The sequence below is a fragment of the Lepisosteus oculatus genome, chromosome 14 (assembly GCF_040954835.1).
Source record: "Lepisosteus oculatus isolate fLepOcu1 chromosome 14, fLepOcu1.hap2, whole genome shotgun sequence".
NCBI classification, from domain to species: Eukaryota; Metazoa; Chordata; class Actinopteri; order Semionotiformes; family Lepisosteidae; genus Lepisosteus; species Lepisosteus oculatus.
The window spans coordinates 43,105,666-43,122,701 of record NC_090709.1 but is presented as its reverse complement, the minus strand read 5'-3'; the positions used below and the strand labels follow the sequence as shown (position 1 = coordinate 43,122,701).

General features: G+C 40.0%; 2 non-coding genes across 2 annotated transcripts; both read left to right on the top strand.

Moving 5' to 3' along the window:
- Positions 1 to 4,408: 4,408 nt before the first annotated feature.
- trnay-gua (transfer RNA tyrosine (anticodon GUA)) lies at positions 4,409 to 4,496 on the top strand. Its single transcript is given in 2 exon segments — positions 4,409 to 4,445; positions 4,461 to 4,496. It is a non-coding gene; the product is annotated as a tRNA-Tyr (tRNA).
- Positions 4,497 to 8,283: 3,787 nt separating this feature from the next.
- trnal-uag (transfer RNA leucine (anticodon UAG)) lies at positions 8,284 to 8,365 on the top strand. The gene has a single exon. It is a non-coding gene; the product is annotated as a tRNA-Leu (tRNA).
- Positions 8,366 to 17,036: the final 8,671 nt, after the last annotated feature.

Below are 17,036 nucleotides of genomic sequence, written 5' to 3'. Positions count from 1 at the left end.
TAGTGGTGGTCGGGTATGTAGAGGTGCACTGGCAGCTGTGTGTTGTGACGCAGTGGTGGCCTGGCACGGTGAGGTGCGCTGGCAGCTGTGTGGTGTGACACTGTGGTGGCCTGGCACGGTGAGGTGCGCTGGCAGCTATGTGATGCAGTGGTGGCCTGGCACGGTGAGATGCCCTGGCAGCTGGGTGATGCAGTGGTGGCCTGACACGGTGAGGTGCGCTGGCAGCTGTGTGGTGTGACGCAGTGGTGGAAATGTTCACCATGTTTCACCATGCTGAAAATGTTTGTACCAAACTTTTTTGAGGCCTGTTTAATTGTGTCTGAAGTCTGATGTTGTAAATTTTTTTTGTTAAAAAGATCCATGAAAATGTCACTACTAAAGTTAGCTGGTACTGTTGGTATTGTAAGTGGCAAGTAGAGCTCATATTTTAGATTTTGTGTAGTTGCTAGCGTTGAACTGCGTGTTGGATGCACATGAATATATTCATTATATGCCAGCGCACCTCACCGTGCCAGGCCACCACTGCATCACATAGCTGCCAGCGCACCTCACTGTGCCAGGCCACCACTGCGTCACACCACACAGATGCCAGCGCACCTCACCGTGTCAGGCCACCACTGCGTAACACCACATAGCTGCCAGCGCACCTCACCGTGCCAGGCCACCACTGCGTCACACCACACAGCTGCCAGCGCACTTCACCGTGCCAGGCCACCACTGCATCACACAGCTGCCAGGGCACCTCACCGTGCCAGGCCACCACTGCATCACACCACACAGCTGCCAGCGCACCTCACGGTGCCAGGCCACCACTGCATCACCCACCTGCCAGCGCACCTCACCGTGCCCGGCCACCATTGCATCACACAGCTGCCAGCGCACTTCACCGTGCCAGGCCACAACTGCGCCACACCACACAGCTGTCAGCGCACCTCACCGTGCCAGGCCACCACTGCATCACACAGCTGCCAGCGCACCTCACCGTGCCAGGCCACCACTGCGTCACAACACACAGCTGCCAGTGCACCTCTACATACCCGACCACCACTGCATCACACAGCTGCCAGCGCACCTCACCGTGCCAGGCCACCACTGCGTCACAACACACAGCTGCCAGTGCACCTCTACATACCCGACCACCACTGCATCACACATATTTCAGCGCTATATATTTCATGGATATTATGGAATATACTGGTACTGTTGGTATTGTAAGTGGCAAGTGGAGCTCATATTTTAGATTTTGTGTAGTTGCTAGCGTTGAACTGTGTGTTGGATGCACATGAATATATTCATTATATGCCAGCGCACCTCACCGTGCCAGGCCACCACTGCGTCACACCACACAGCTGCCTTGGCACTTCACCGTGCCAGCCCACCACTGCGTCACACCACACAGCTGCCAGCGCACCTCACCGTGCCCGGCCACCACTGCATCACACAGCTGCCAGCGCACTTCACCGTGTCAGGCCACCACTGCGTCACACATATTTCAGCGCCGTATATTTCATGGATATTATGGAATATAATGGATGGATATCTTAGTTATCTTTCTAGTTCACAGGTTTGCATGCATAATTTAATTTTGAAAGCCACTGAGACATCAGGTACTACTGTTGTATTTATGAGAAAGAAACAAAACAAAAAACATACTAACAACTGTGCCATCCTACTCCTTAGTTAATAAATTTTATTATTCATAAACAGTTAACATTGTTAGCAAAATATTTTGAATTATATTTAACCCTATTTTTTCTTTAGTTTTGTATTTAACTTATTATATGATAGTCAGACTTAATGTATATTTGAACATTGAAAATATATTTTTACAAGATTTTACATTAAGCACTTAAAATTAATATGGTTAATAATAGTAAACTGTAACATGCTGTAACAAGATCGGTTAAACTGCGAAGAAAATGCTTTCAGAGAAAATGTTTCAGGTGTGAAGAACATAGATCTCCAATGCAATTTCAACCAAACCTGTTCCCACACACCCTGCCCCCACTACCATTAGAATATACACAAACATTTTAGCGTTTCATTCTGAGCAGAAGACCCTCACACCTGAAGAGTGCTGGCTGTGACGAATTAAACCGGTTTTACAGGTTTCAATCACAGACCATGTGACATGGGACTCAGTAAACTAACACACAGCGCCACCAGATTTGATAATACCTAACCAAAATCCGCAATATGGAAACAGAACCTGTTTAATTGTTGATAGATGATGTACTCGTAACATTTTTTCAAGACGAACTACAACATTTAAAAAATGACTTGTATGTACTTGATATCTCTAATCAATCCACGGGTCCCAGCACAAAACGAAACTAAAACGAATACCGTTTCGCCCTTCTTATTAGTTGCTCAAAAGTAATTTGACCGTATGAAATGCATAATATAAACCTAGAAACATATACGTGGGCAGTACTTAAGCACATACCTCTCAAATACTGTAAATCAAGTTAAAAATATCTCAAGACCGATTCTAGTCATAATGAAACCATGTTTCATGTATGTTTTCTTTTTCATCTTGAAATAACTCATTTCTCATTTCCATTTCTTTTTCACTGTTAACATCTTGCAGCAACTCTGCCACAAAATATACACTCTGACAGTTCATCCTGCTACCAACATTAAATAAAACAAATCTTAAGATTTCTATATTTATGTCTTTATTTAGTGGTTTCATTAGTGACAAAGGCTAAACTTTCTTGGAAAAATGTATTTTATGTGCTGCGGAAAAACTGACTTGCTTTAACAAAATATGTTTACAAATCCTTTCACCTGGCATTTTCGTAGTTAGAAATTATGGAACGCTCTGTTAAAAGCAAGGGAGTTTTTATGTCCGTTGCAGTTCTTTTGCAACATTAATATAATTATATCATTATTAATTTATTGAGATACGCGATTCCATATTATATTCCCTTTTAATCAAATTCTAAAAGTATGCTTGTTGACTCCGGTATCACGTTAGTTAAAGACTTCGAAGCTTACAATGTTTAGGGAGAAATGGAATAGTGGTGTGTATTTTTTTCTTTAAAGTGCCGATTCCTGGAACACCCCTCTGAAGTGGTTCCATAAAATCTGGTATACGGAAAAGAAAGCGTTGATAAATACAAGTGTCTTTTAAAACACTCTTTGCTGTGCTCTTGAGGATCCTTGTGATATTTTAAGCTCTAGTTGAATGATAGGTGTCGCATTTTAAATCATTTTCGTAGTTAGAAATTATGAAACGCCCTGTTAAAAGCAAGGAAGTTTTTATGCCCGTTGAAGTAAAACAAAATGCCTGACAAAGTATGGCTTGGACAGATTCCAAGTGCTTGTACAAATGTGCTAAAGAAATTATACTTTGAGTATACAGCTTGTCCAAAGTCATCCATTATTAATACTATTAGTAATATCTTCAGTAAAGGCTTTGATGCATAAATATTTCTGATAAAGGTAGGTTGTGTACTTTTGTCCAACTGAGCAATCTTGCTTTCATAAAATTTTAATGACTGATGATTAACATGCTGTAATACAAAGTTCAAAATTAAAGGCTCAAATGCTGTGCATGAGAGGTTAAGCTCCCCCTGGCGGTTTTACAAGGCGACGCCGGATAGTTAGTCACGTGACACACGTGAACTGCGTGATACCCCGGTGGGCGTGTCGCGGTATGCCGCGAAATACCTCACCCATTTTGAATGGCTGCATCTGTATAATAGACATCTTTCTTTGATGTCTATTATACATCAAAGAAAGATTTTTATAGGTGTAGAAACTAGTAAATAAAGCCAATGATTTGTTTTAGAAATGTATTCTTAAAATATACAATTATTCACACCTTAACAATATGTAGTTCAAATTATACATTATATACAATATTGTATTCAAATGTCTAATCATTATAAAAAACAAAACTAGTAAACTTCAGTTCCAAATTCTAGTAACATGGCAATATATATATATATTAATGACAAACACAAACTAATAACATGAACACGCTAATATTTAACTCAAAACCACATTTCGATTCAGATATAAATTTTTAAAATTTACAACTTCTTTATTTCCACGAAAATATTATTAATGTAGCACAAACGCTACTTTCTAATAAAGACAGAAAGAAACTGTTTGTTTTGTGTCTACTGGTGATCCTCCTCTCGATACTAATGAAATGTTTAATATGATCCCTCGAGAAAAAAAAGGAATCAATTTCCGCCTGGAATGATTGATGCCCCATCAAACATGTTGTAATATCCCTGGAAGTTTATACAGTAGAATTCTGGTTCGTGGCTTAAATTCAAGGTAAATGAGACTAAGGAAACGAGTTGGAAACTTGATGTCGAAGTGGGATTTAAATCACCCATTTCACATTTTACTTCATTGGGCAGTATGTGCCAGAGAGCAATGCCACAGCATCCCTTCGATAGCTCAGTTGGTAGAGCGGAGGACTGTAGTGGAGTCAACAAGGAATCCTTAGGTCGCTGGTTCGATTCCGGCTCGAAGGAAGGTGCTTTTTGTGTAATTTAATCAAAGAGTTAAAAACGTTTTATTCAGACATTGATCAAAAGCTCAATAATCGACTAAGCAAAGGCTCCTGTTCCGAATTCAGCCCACGTCTGATTGTCTTGTTTTGGCCAAGATCTGATCTTTGAATTAAGGGACTACTCTGTCTGCTTTGTAATTCAAAAATACATACAAATGTCAAGTTTTTTGTAGATATAAAGGTGTTCTCTGTTTTCAAAGGATAGTTACTTAATTGGCATAATGATTTGGTATTGATTTTGTATCGTTGTATTATAAAGTTTGTGCTTTCTGTGTTTTTATCGTATTGTGAACTTATTTTTTAAACAAATGCTTACAAAGGCAAACACGGCACACATCTGTTTATACCAGCGGTGAATTGTACATTTTTATTAAGTACAAGCTACTGTGCACTTCTGGGAGTATAACAGGTTCGATTTAAAGTGGCAAAAATATAAAAGGGGAAAATACCCCAGACTGCGTGTAAAGCCCTCGTTGTGACTGTTTTAGATAAAAATGGCGTACTGTGCACGAAATTTTGCAGAAACACAATCTGATATTTTGATAATTATTATTTTAATAATTTTATAAGTATGAGGCCCCGGATCCAAATCTTCAGTTCTGATTTTTTTAAGTGATATCTTTCCTTCCTGTCGTGGAAGTCACACGATGTGAGCAATTGTTTTTTTTTACGTTACGATCCAAAGAGCCTCAGACTCACTGTAACCAAACCAGGATGGATTCTGCTGGGAGCCGGACTGAGCTCATTCTCACTCCCTGTGCTGAAAACAGAATAAGCTCTTCCCCGAACATCGTCTACAGCTGGATTGTGCTCTGCATCTTACTGCTCCGGCAGTTACTTTGACGAAAGACAAATCACTTGTGCGCTTTTAACCTTCTCGCAGCTACGGGCGAGACTGACGCTCACGATATGAAGGCACCCGCTGGTATACCTTCTCTAACTTTCAGTCGCGACAGACTTCGCTTTTTTAAAAAAAAAAGTAGATATAGCCCTGAAAAAAGCATTAGCTTTATCAGTTTTATATTAATCTATTTTGAATCAAAGTTTGATATTTTGTTTTATTTTTTATTGCATTTTACATAATAATAATAATCATTATTGCTTACACTTATATAGCGCTGTTCTGGATACTCCACTCAATGCGCTTTACAGGTAATGGGGACTCCCCGCCACCACCACCATTCTCCTGAATGATCACAGAGAGTCAGGACCTTGGTTTTACGTCTCAGCCGAAGGACGGCACCTGTTTACAGTTTAGCGTCCCCGTCATTGTACTGGGGTATCAGGACCCGCATGGACCGCAGGGTATGCGCCCAGCGACAGAAACCAGACGTGTGTCGGGCTCGGCTGCGAGCAGGACAATGACGTCACGGGGACAAAGTAGAGGAAATCAAAACAGTTCTATAAAAGACCTGTGTCAGCTGTTGGTTTGCAGTCTGGACTCTAAATCCTCCGATCCGATTTTAAATCTCTCTAATACCTGAGCTGCGGCTTCTTCCGAGTATTTATTCGTATACTTATTATGTGTAAGTGTATAGATGAAACCTTTCATAGTGTAACGCTCAGGCCGACAGGCACTGTGTAAGAGCCGGTGTACCTGAGCAGGTGACTTCACTGCCCTTCCCTGTGATAGCAGGACCACAGCCCGTGGATTGTGGGGAGATCTCTCTTTAGCTCACCGGGCTGGGTCGCTGCAGAGAGACATGGGAGTCCCGGGTTCGAGCTCCCGACGGTGGGAGGCCGACCTAATGCGGCGACGGCGCCCGCCTGAGCCCTTGTTGCGTTACAATATATTGTACAGTTTAAATCAAAATGCTTTACTAATACAAGAGAGAAGTATAGTATGAAGGATGTGACAAATGTATGATTTCACGGAACAAAACGGTTTTTATTTGCATTCGAAATGAAGCAGAATTTTAGCGCAACACACAAGCCCTTTGTCTTTTTTAGTGATTTTTAAACAGACGTAGAAAACGCGTTTTTTTAACACTATAATAGCAGGGTCAGTGGCGTAATGAATAACGCGTTAGGCCTCGTGTCAGAAAATTATAGGTTCGACTGCCATCTGGCTTGTTGAGTTTATACCACTTACATTCTTTTATATAAATGAACTGCACCTGAAAGCTATAGAAAACACTTTGGGTAAGTTGTCTGCAGCCTCCTGCGTCGACAACTTACCCAAAACACTGTACTGTCTGGAGATCAGCTCCAGCTCTGAACTCAATTGCAATGAAAAACCATGCGTAACAAAACTGGAGAACAGCTGAACTTGTGCTCAGTTCGGTGATGAGGGTTAAGAACTGTCATTGTTGTAATTAGCACGAACTGCACAGGCTCTGAATCAGACCATGTCAATTAGTCTGATCAGTGTAGGACACGTTAATGTAGAATTATTAATAGGTTTATTAGTTAGTTAGTTCAGGTTTACCCACCTGAACTAATGTAGAATTATTACTTGGTCTGTCTCTTGTTTGTATATAAATGAATGTCTCTGACAACTTAATGTTAGTTTTACGATGTAGGTCAGGCGTTGACATATGCACGAGTATACGAAATGTCTCACTCCTGATTCAACTCATGTTCTATAGGAGATTGGCGATTCCTCCTGTTTCTCATACAACCATATCAGAACAGAAGCCCGTGTCACCCAGCTGTGATTCAAGATCGACTCGCATCTTTATCCCTTTTTTGTTCATGATCATTATTTTCTTTAGTTATGATCAATATTGAACTTTTTTTAAATGAAATGACAATAATCAAACATGCAGGCAGATTTTTGAAAAGTATTCGGAATTGACAGGGTGCCCCTTTGGAACAGTCGTCAGAAAATGTGAGAAAATGAAAGTTATGTAAGCTCTCACACAAAGCATTGAAGATAGGAATCTGAGTGTAAAAAAGCTACCTGTCTCCCAATGATAGGCAGGGATACACACCATGACTCGAATAGACTCAGCGAACTTTAACACCTATGATATTACGAGTGTTTTGCACGTGTCGAATTTCAAGAAGGAACTACTACAACAGTTTGGACATAATTCAATACCACCGGCAAAGTCCAATGCCGGCAACTTCTGAGAAAATAATGTTCACTCATGGAATTTGGTCTTTGAATGGCTGGCGGGAAAATTCATTTATACTCCTTTTGCACCCTCAGCTGAAACATGTTAAAATAACAACGCAGATTTGTTGGAGAACCTGACAAGGATTATTGGGTTAGTACTGTATGTATTCTTGTATATTTACTTTAATTTTAATATAAATGTAAACATGCATGCTGTATAAGCTATTGTAATTTTAAAATATGTTAGCTGAGGATGCGAGGGGGGCTATTATACCTTGTGAAACACGCAAGGAACCGTAAAAAAGGCTGATATTTGAATAAAATTGGCGATCACAAGAAAACCACAATTTATGTGGTATTATCATCAATATCCTTCAAAATCGACGTTCAAATGAAGGATTTGAAGAAACTATGAAAAAAGCAATAGTAGTAGGAGAGGATTTTGATTTTTGCTCTTCAAGTCAGTAGATCGACGTAGAGTTGCGCCCCTACAAACAGCACAAAGGATGAAACCCACCTCCTTCGTTATTGCTATGTTTGTGCCGGTGAAAGTAGCGTTTGTGCTATTGAAAGCATCTTGGAAGATGAAGGTGCAGTCACTTCCACATGTCATGATATTAGATCCGACGACAAGAGCTGAAGCCCCCCAGTCCAAGCCAGCAATGTGAGGAAGATGGACATGGAGGAAGGTAGCGTGGCCGAGCGGTCTAAGGCGCTGGATTTAGGCTCTAGTCTCTCTGGGGGCGTGGGTTCGAATCCCACCGCTGCCAAATGTTAATGTTTTAAGACCTGCAATACGATCAGTAAAAGTGCTTTTTGTTAGGCTGCAGGAGGTGTTAAGAGATAGACTTTCTAAAAGACAGGCTTAACATCAAGGCAGAAAAAATATTTTGTTTTCTCAACAGAAATTCTCTTTGGCACGTTCAGCTTTATGTAGGGAACAACATCTGCCAAGATCACTTTTGAGGCAGTGCACATGATAGTGTACCGGCAAGTACAGTACATTCAATATTGGCTGTGGTGGTGAGCTGCTTTTGTCTGTGAAACTTTTAATTCTTCACGCCGAATCGTTGGCAGGGGTAAAGCTTATTAAATCTTTGAACATAGCGCTCCATCAGAAGTACTTTGTTCGTGATCAAAAGAGATCAGAGGATTAACTTCATGAATTCACATAGCATACCTTACAGGAAAGATTTAAAAGGGGAATTGATTATGCTTCCTGATGTTGTTCCTGTGGTTTCTTTGGATACAAAGGTGAATGTTCTTTGACGTTCTGCTAGAGTATCCACTGGGTGAGCTTTCTCAATTAGCTCGGATAGGTCATCAGTGCTCCGTCTCCGGAAAATAATCAGCACTGTCGATCATGAGTTTACAGATTTCTCCAAATAACAACTATACATTTTAACCCAGCGGTTAGCATTCCTTCAATCCAATAATTTTACTCTGGGTAAAAAGCAGCGCAATCTACAGAGAGATAATATTCAAATATTTCAACGTTCTTATTGGATTACCTGTATGGAGATATCGCTCAGAATTCCTAATATGATTTTGAGTTCAGTTTTGCTTTACTACTTTCAGAGTCTTTTATTGACCTTGCTGAAGCAGAGAAATGACATAATCACAAATGCGACCTACCTGTGCTGCTGTTTCTGGTTAATAATTATTATTGCGAGGAAAAAAAAAACAGCTCCTTGCATTAAGAGCAAGAGCAACCAACGCGCTCTCTTGTTGAGTTGGGTTTTTTCCGTGGTGCTCTTCCTCAGATGCAAAGTTATTTGGCGAGCAAGAACCTCTGAGAAGGAGCCTGAATCCGTCAAGAACTCTGAAATTCTAATATCGCACTACCGTCTTGTGTACAGAGATCTGCTTCTTCCTTTTTGAGTGTTTTGGTGTTTAAGAGCACACTTCCTACCTCGAATGTTAGTTTCAGGAGATGTGTTACCAGATCACAGATCATCTTGAAAAGATTTGGGATGCACTGGCTCAGTTATTTGAAGGAACCTATACCACCAACGCACTTCTGAGAAGCACCTGCACATTTTCGCAATCCTCTCTCTCACCTACAAAGTTATGAAGACACAGACGACCAACAAAAACTAATTTGATTCACTCAATTATTTGTCCATCTCTAAAGCCTGTGTGTATTGACAAGGCAATTCAAAAGCACATATTAAATAAGAACACGATCCTTCTTGTTACCATTCACGTGGTTGGAGCATTGTTTCGCCCTTTAACATTCTTCTACAATATTTACAAAAGGGCTTTATCACTGGAGTTGTGTGCATCAGTCCATGAACATCAACTGTACTGCTGTTTTTCTATGCGTAATTTAATTGCAAGCACTTAAAAGATGCAAAAAGGTTTCAAAGAAAACATAATTGAAAGACAGTCGAGTAAGGAGGTAGAAAAACGCACTCCCCCATTGAAGAATCAACCACCGTCGCCCATGTGACTGGATATAAAAATAAATTATTCATTTCAATTATTCATGAAGGGTGGATTGTGGTCAGTAAACATATGCACATCTTTAAGTCAGTTCCACCATCTGTGCCATAGGGGATGTAGCTCGGTGGTAGAGTGCATGCTTTTCATGTATGAAGTCCTGAGTTCAATCTCTGGTGTCTCCAGATGTCTTATATTATTGTGCTCACATCGCAATCTTCTGTTGAGTAAGAACTCTTTGCTCGTGTTCATAGAGAGCCAGGTTTACACAATTAAATTCAGTCACACACGAAGTGCTACAGTCTTGCTCTGCTGTTTTAAATGTACCTCCAAAGCATTTCGTTGTGTTAACTACCAAATGATTTGAACTAATTTTACGTCATATTCAGGAAATCCAGAGAAGGTCATCAGACTTTTAGTGGCTGTTGAAGAAAACACCTGTTGAATCTCATCAGGGATTTCTTGAGAGATCATTCAGCGAGCAAGTCCTCCCTCTGGACTCCAAATATTTTGGGTTAAACTGTTATTCACATACTCTAACGAAGAGAAACGTTAGTGTCTTCCGGTGTGTGAGCCCATTTCTAAAAAAAAAAAGTTATATAAATTGAATTGTTCTACTTTTTAGGCTTGCATAGTCTTATTAATATTTCAGTTACATCTTTTTTTCTGTAGTAACATCAGTTGATATTAATATTAGTCCTGATTTATAATTTTTTTGTCATGGTTGATCTTAAATAATTTTGTAATTAGTTTCAGTTTTGAAAAATCATGCAGAGAAGCTACCAAAACTGGTAATGTTCATATAATGTGTAATGCAATAGCAGCATTTTGGGTTGAAAACAAAAAGCATATCTTGGTATGAATCCTAACACTTCATAGACAGCGTTCTAGGACTTCTCGCTTCAGATAAAGTTGTCAATACATCATAGATTTCTACTCAATCAATATCAGCAGTGTTATCGCTACCGAACGCTAAATATAGATCCTGGCAATACTTCGTGAGATCTTCGTAAGAAAATCCAAAATACTACGGAAGGAATCAAATTTATATATTTCTTTGGATCGAGAAGATGATCATTATGAGACTCAAAACATGCCTGTCTTTTCTTTTTTTGAGGACAAATGGATTATTGAGGTGTAAAAATGGGTTCAAAACCAAAATCACCTGCTATCGCTGCTGTTTCTTCAAATCCTTCAACTGATCATCGATATCGAGGAATAATATATAGTTTCTTCAAATCCTTCAACTGATCATCGACATAGAGAAATAATATTATACAATTGTGGTTTTCTGTTAATTGCCAATTTGACTGTAATTACATCTTCGTTTACAGATGTCTTGCATGTATCACAAGGTATAATAGTCGTCGTGCGTCCTCAGTTAAAATGTACGACAAAAGTACAACATTTATGGTTACATCCATATTAAAATGAAGGTAAATATACCAAGATATTAAAATACAATTGTACAGTCCTAACTTAATAATGCCTGTGAAGTTTTCCAACAAATCCGAACTGTAATTTTGAAATATTATAGCTGAGAATGAAAAGAGAGTACAAAGATCAAATTCAATGAGTGAAAATGCACCAGTAGTTCTCTAAGCTGAGTTTCTTCCCTGAACATGACTTGCTTGCGAAGCACCAAGCAGCCTTGAACGGATCGCGGAAATCAAATATACAGTACAGATGGATTCAGAGTGTGCTTTCCAACTTTTGTGCAACATTTTCCTTTGAAAGGGTGGAGTTGTCTTCACAATCTGGGTTAAATAAAAAGGAGTGACGTCAGTGTTAAACAGCTTTCCTTCTTGGAGAACAATGGTTGTGTTCCATATTTCTAATTATTTTGGTTTCAAGATCGCAATTTAGTGTGAAACATAAAAGCCAGCTGGATAAGCTTTATTAATTTCCCTCATGGGATCAATAAAGTATCTACAGCAGTGGTTCTCAAACTTTTTGGACCAAGTACCACCCCTAATCCAACCAAAGCATCCAAGTACCACCTACAAGTCATCATCTCATAGGAACCCCAGAAATTCTCAATGACCAACATGAGTGTACGTGCACATACTCACACATACATATAATAAATATTATAATAATGAACTTTATTTGATATAGCGCCTTTAAAGGTGGCTTCTCAAAGTATTTTACAGAAAAAAAAACATTAACAACAACTAATAAAAAAGCACCATTTCAGTGAGAGGGGTGAGCCTATTTAGTTGAGCAAAGGAGATGTGAATTAATTTTTCAAGCCTTGATACAATTCACAACAGAGTCTAACAGATATTAAATCATCAGGCATTTTCTTGACGGCAAAGGTCTCGCGGTGGATGTTGTAATGCGTACATTAATTTCTGGAGCAACCTCTCTAATTCGTGCAACTGCACCGTTATGTCGGCTTGTCATTGCTCTAGCACCGTCTGTACAAACTCAGATGCATTTTATCAAGTCGAGGTCATTCTCTTCGATAAATTCATTCTGAAGCTGAAATATGTGCTCTCCTGTAGTTCCTGTTGGTAGCGGTTTACAGAACAGAAAGTCTTCATGGGACATACCCTCAAACTCGTATCTAACGTAAACGAGCAAATTGGCCAAATCGACTACAGACTCATCTAATTGCAGTGAAAAACATCTGCTCATCTTAACGCGCTCTATCAGTGTACTTTTGATATAATCCTTCATTTCAATAATTCTATGAATGACTGTGTCTTTCAGGGGGAGGGGGGCAGCAGGTCGAGCTGTTTAGCAGATTTTTTTCCACACATAATACGTGTCAGCTCTTTTGCCAATGGCAAATAAGGTTCTTCAAAAATAGTGTAGCTTACCTGCTTTAGCAATCCGCAAGCTTTTTCCGCGTTTCCGTTTTTATTTCCGTATTTATTTAAAGTTTTTATTTCATGCGCATGGGAGCGAAACACAGAGACGCTCGGTGTATTTTTCTCAAATTCGAACAGTTCTTAAATATTTTTCTATCACGCTTTCGTGTGCTCACAAGATTGCCTGCGTTCGTAGCACGTATTTCTATGCATTCCTGTGTTTACAATGTTGGCATTGTTCCAAAATCACGCACATTCTCCTTTCTCCCTATTTGCTGGAGATACAATAGCTTTTTTTAAATACAATTGGTCACTTGCATCCGTAGCACGCATTCCTATAGAGTGGTATAGAATTACAGAGTATCTCTTGTGTCCACTGAAGTATTAGCACGCACTGTATCGTAGTATGTAGGCTGCGTATTTGACAAGTATTAAAATACAAAATATGAAAACCCGTCCCGATTTTTCAGTGCACACTACACAGTTCCAGGGTCATTTGGCGTACCACCTGGTGGCACTCCACGTACCACTGCCGGTACGCGTACCACAGTTTGAGAACCACTGATCTACAGTATCTATAAATCTCTTACACGTCATTTACAATGGCTTTTCAACTAATAGCCCGTGCAGGGATCAAACCCTAGCTGTTGGTACAGTACGAGTTGCGTAAGGCTCTGTAACGCGCAGATGAGAAACTAACCTCTGCTTCTTCATTATATACACAGCTATATATGCAAGCTTACTGCCTCCTACGGGCTCTGTATTTGATTGCGGTACAAGACCGGCCGTGGAGATAAAGTGAGACGGGTGTGTACATTAAAAGGCTCATAGTGTCCCTGGGAGGGCTCAAACCACCACCCTTTTGCTTAACAACCGAACCACAAAGACTCATGTACAGCTTAACACTTCTCGGTCTCAGTGAAAGTGATACACTCCGTAAAATTTCCAGAGATTCATTTATTTTTAAAGGAAAATCACCAACAGCGGCCGAGATCTACTGGAGTTTTTTCATTCTATACCGCGATTTCTGAAGGGTACTCTGTGAAAATACGAGTTTTGACGAGAAGGGATGGACATATAAGGTCAAAAGGCTTGAGGAATTGAACCTTAAGGTGAAGACTGCGGGTTCAGTAGCAGCAGAACCTGATCAGTATCAGTTGACTCCGATATACTTTGAAAATGAACTTGGGGATTTAGAGTCAGACGTGCTACCGTTGCACCATGGGGTACTTAATTTAAAACAAAATAGAAAAAAAATCAGTGTTCCTGGATCTGTAATTGAGAACAACACCTGCACAAGAGCTGCGCAGGAAGAATAAAATGTGGTCTGGGAAGAAGAGACTCTCTTCGGAGAGCTGCGCTCTTCACAGGAGATTTTTTTTTTTGTGAAGCTGATTTGTCTCCTTTGGGAAATTCAACAGCACTGACAACCGTGACTTCGTGGTGCAACGGTAGCGCGCCTGACTCCAGATCGGAAGGCTGCGTGTTCAAATCATGTCGAGGTCAGCTGTTACTTTTTCAGGTTCTGCTGGTCCTGAACACGGAATTCACCCCATGCAGTTGAGTTCTATCTGTACACCACATAGATAATCAAAACAAAATAGAGCAGTACAGGACACGCAGTGTGGAGCTCACACAGGCTTACAGTCTCCAGCATTGGAGTGGAGGGGAAAAAAGAACTTTGTTTTTTTTTTTAAGAGAAAAGGCACAGTTCACATCTGCTTAACATCACGTCCAACTTTAGAGACAGCTACATCAGATAATGGAATCCCGGAAGTTTCAGATAACTTTTTTTAATACAGGTTCAAGCAAACCTGAAAGTTAATGAGTTTCCGGACACTTTTGTTTTATTAAAAAGTGTCTGAAGCCTGAAACTGTAATTTGAAAACAAAACCCGCTATTGGACATTAGCAGGTGCTTTTTGTAACGATTTGCTATTTCATGCTGGAAAACAAAGGAAACAGACCCAACGTTTGCTTTCAGGTGCGGTTCATTACATAATATACAGCTATTACTGAGGAGCTTGAATAAAATTTACACGAGCCAGGTAGAAGTCGAACCTACAATCTTATGATCCGAAATCAGACGCATTGTTTATTAAACCGCTGGCATTTCACATGACCTGAATTCCCCCATAGTGTGCTCAGCGCCGCTACTAGTAATGCACCGCTCCGTCTAAAATTTCAAAGTGAGAAACATGTGTTTTCTTATTTTTTATGAGTTTTAAAATATAATCTCTTTAAATCAGACAAGGGGTTTATGTTTCGCACTGAAATTCTGACTGAGAATTCAAAGAAAGACTGTTTTCTTCCACAACACCGTATAATTATCACATCCACCAGACTCTCCAACCTCTCCAGATCTTGCTGGTCGAGCAATTGCTCGGATAAATTAGGTCACGTATCATGTTAAATCATTTCTTCTCAACACAACATTTCCTGGTGCACGTTTTCTCTATGAAAAAAAGACATTTTTCCGTTGCACGATTTCTCGTTTTTTATCAAAGCGTACAGAAATAAAAAAGAAGAAGAAATAGTGTTGCAAAAGAACTTTGTCGCCCTTGTTAGATGTCAAACGCATTGGACATGAAAAATGCCAGATAAAAGCCAGTTCTCTTCGTTTCTCAGTGTCGGGGCTGCTACTGTATGTAAAAGAGGCAATTTGCTCTGAGCGCAGGTTCAGCGCTTTCTGAACACAGATGTCTCAGAGCGGTGTGTCCAAGTGGCTGTAAAAGGTGATGGTGGTCCTGTCACCGTAGCCTAGTTGGTTAAAGTGCCTCTTTATTGAACAACAGAACTGTGGTTCAAATCCCAGCCGTGTATTTCTTCCTATGTTGTAGTACAGAACGTACCATTTGGGGCACTCACAAAGGGCTTGATTTTGTTAAATGCATGTGTTCATTTCCTTTCAAAAACTTGTTTTTGATGAACTTCACACAGCTTGCAAAACATGAAATTCAGTTCTTGGTTATCAGTGCAGAAGAAATATTACCGGCTGGCAAAATAAACGGGAAGAGATTTTTTTTTAACCGAAAACTTGTGATTCGAGAAATGACCTTACCAGTCATTCTCTGTGGCGCAATCGGTTAGCGGGTTCGGCTGTTAACCGAAAGGTTGGTGGTTCGAGTCCACCCAGGGACGGGGTTCTTTGGCGATATAAACATTGTCTTCAGTCGATTGGATTTCTCAGCGAAACCTTAACCATTTTAATATTTGCAGGAAATGCGAGTGTTTAACACGTGTCAGGGTCACCGGGAAATGTCCAATAATGCCCAACATTGCAACTCCCCAGAAAACCATATTCACTCAAAAAAAATTATCGTCGAATCTTCATTTATACTCCAGTTGAATCCTCTGCTGAAATATTTTAAAAATACAATGCAGGTTTGTTTGAGAACTTGACAAGCATTCTTACAATAGCACTGTGCAGTTGGATTTTGATATTTTGACATATTTACCTTAATTTTAAACATAAATACTATACAGTCTATTGTAATTTTAAAATATGTTAGCTGAGGATGCAAAGGGGTGAAAGGGAAAGGTCAGAGGGTATAGTAAAAACAAGGTTAGGATTGGTGGAGGTGGTAGGGGTGTTGATGGTTTTTCTCTTGTCATGGAAATATAACTATTAATTTTAAAGGATCACTTACTGACGTCAGACAGCTGCCAATTCTCCAGACGCGTCTCTGGAAGGATAAACAGTTTATCCTCCGAGGTTCGTCCAATTTGCTAAAATTGTCCGGGTCCGGATGGAGTTTCAGCAGCCGTTCGCGCTCAGGTTTGTGATCCCGGACGAGCCCCCAAATTGTCATGGAAATATAACTATCAAGGAAGCCACAAGAGAGAGTTCTCACCTGAGTAAGGTCTTTATTTCAATATTGCAATATTGGGAGCCCTGCAAAGTGCAACCAGAGACTCAATTTGTTACAAGCAGTACAGGGTTTTTATAAGACGTTGCGCTGTAAAAAAGTTCAGCACTTGGTCCCTTCTAAAACTTCCCCTTTCTCTAAGAGAAAACAGATTACATCATAGAGCGAGAGAAGAAAAACTAGATTTGTTATTCAAAGCTTATCAGTTACTTTCAGCTAATTCTAATGACCCAGACAGCATATATTGTTTTGGTACATTGTCTTCTAAACTAACCTAAACAGTGTACTTTGTTGACGAACTGTTTTCTAAAATTC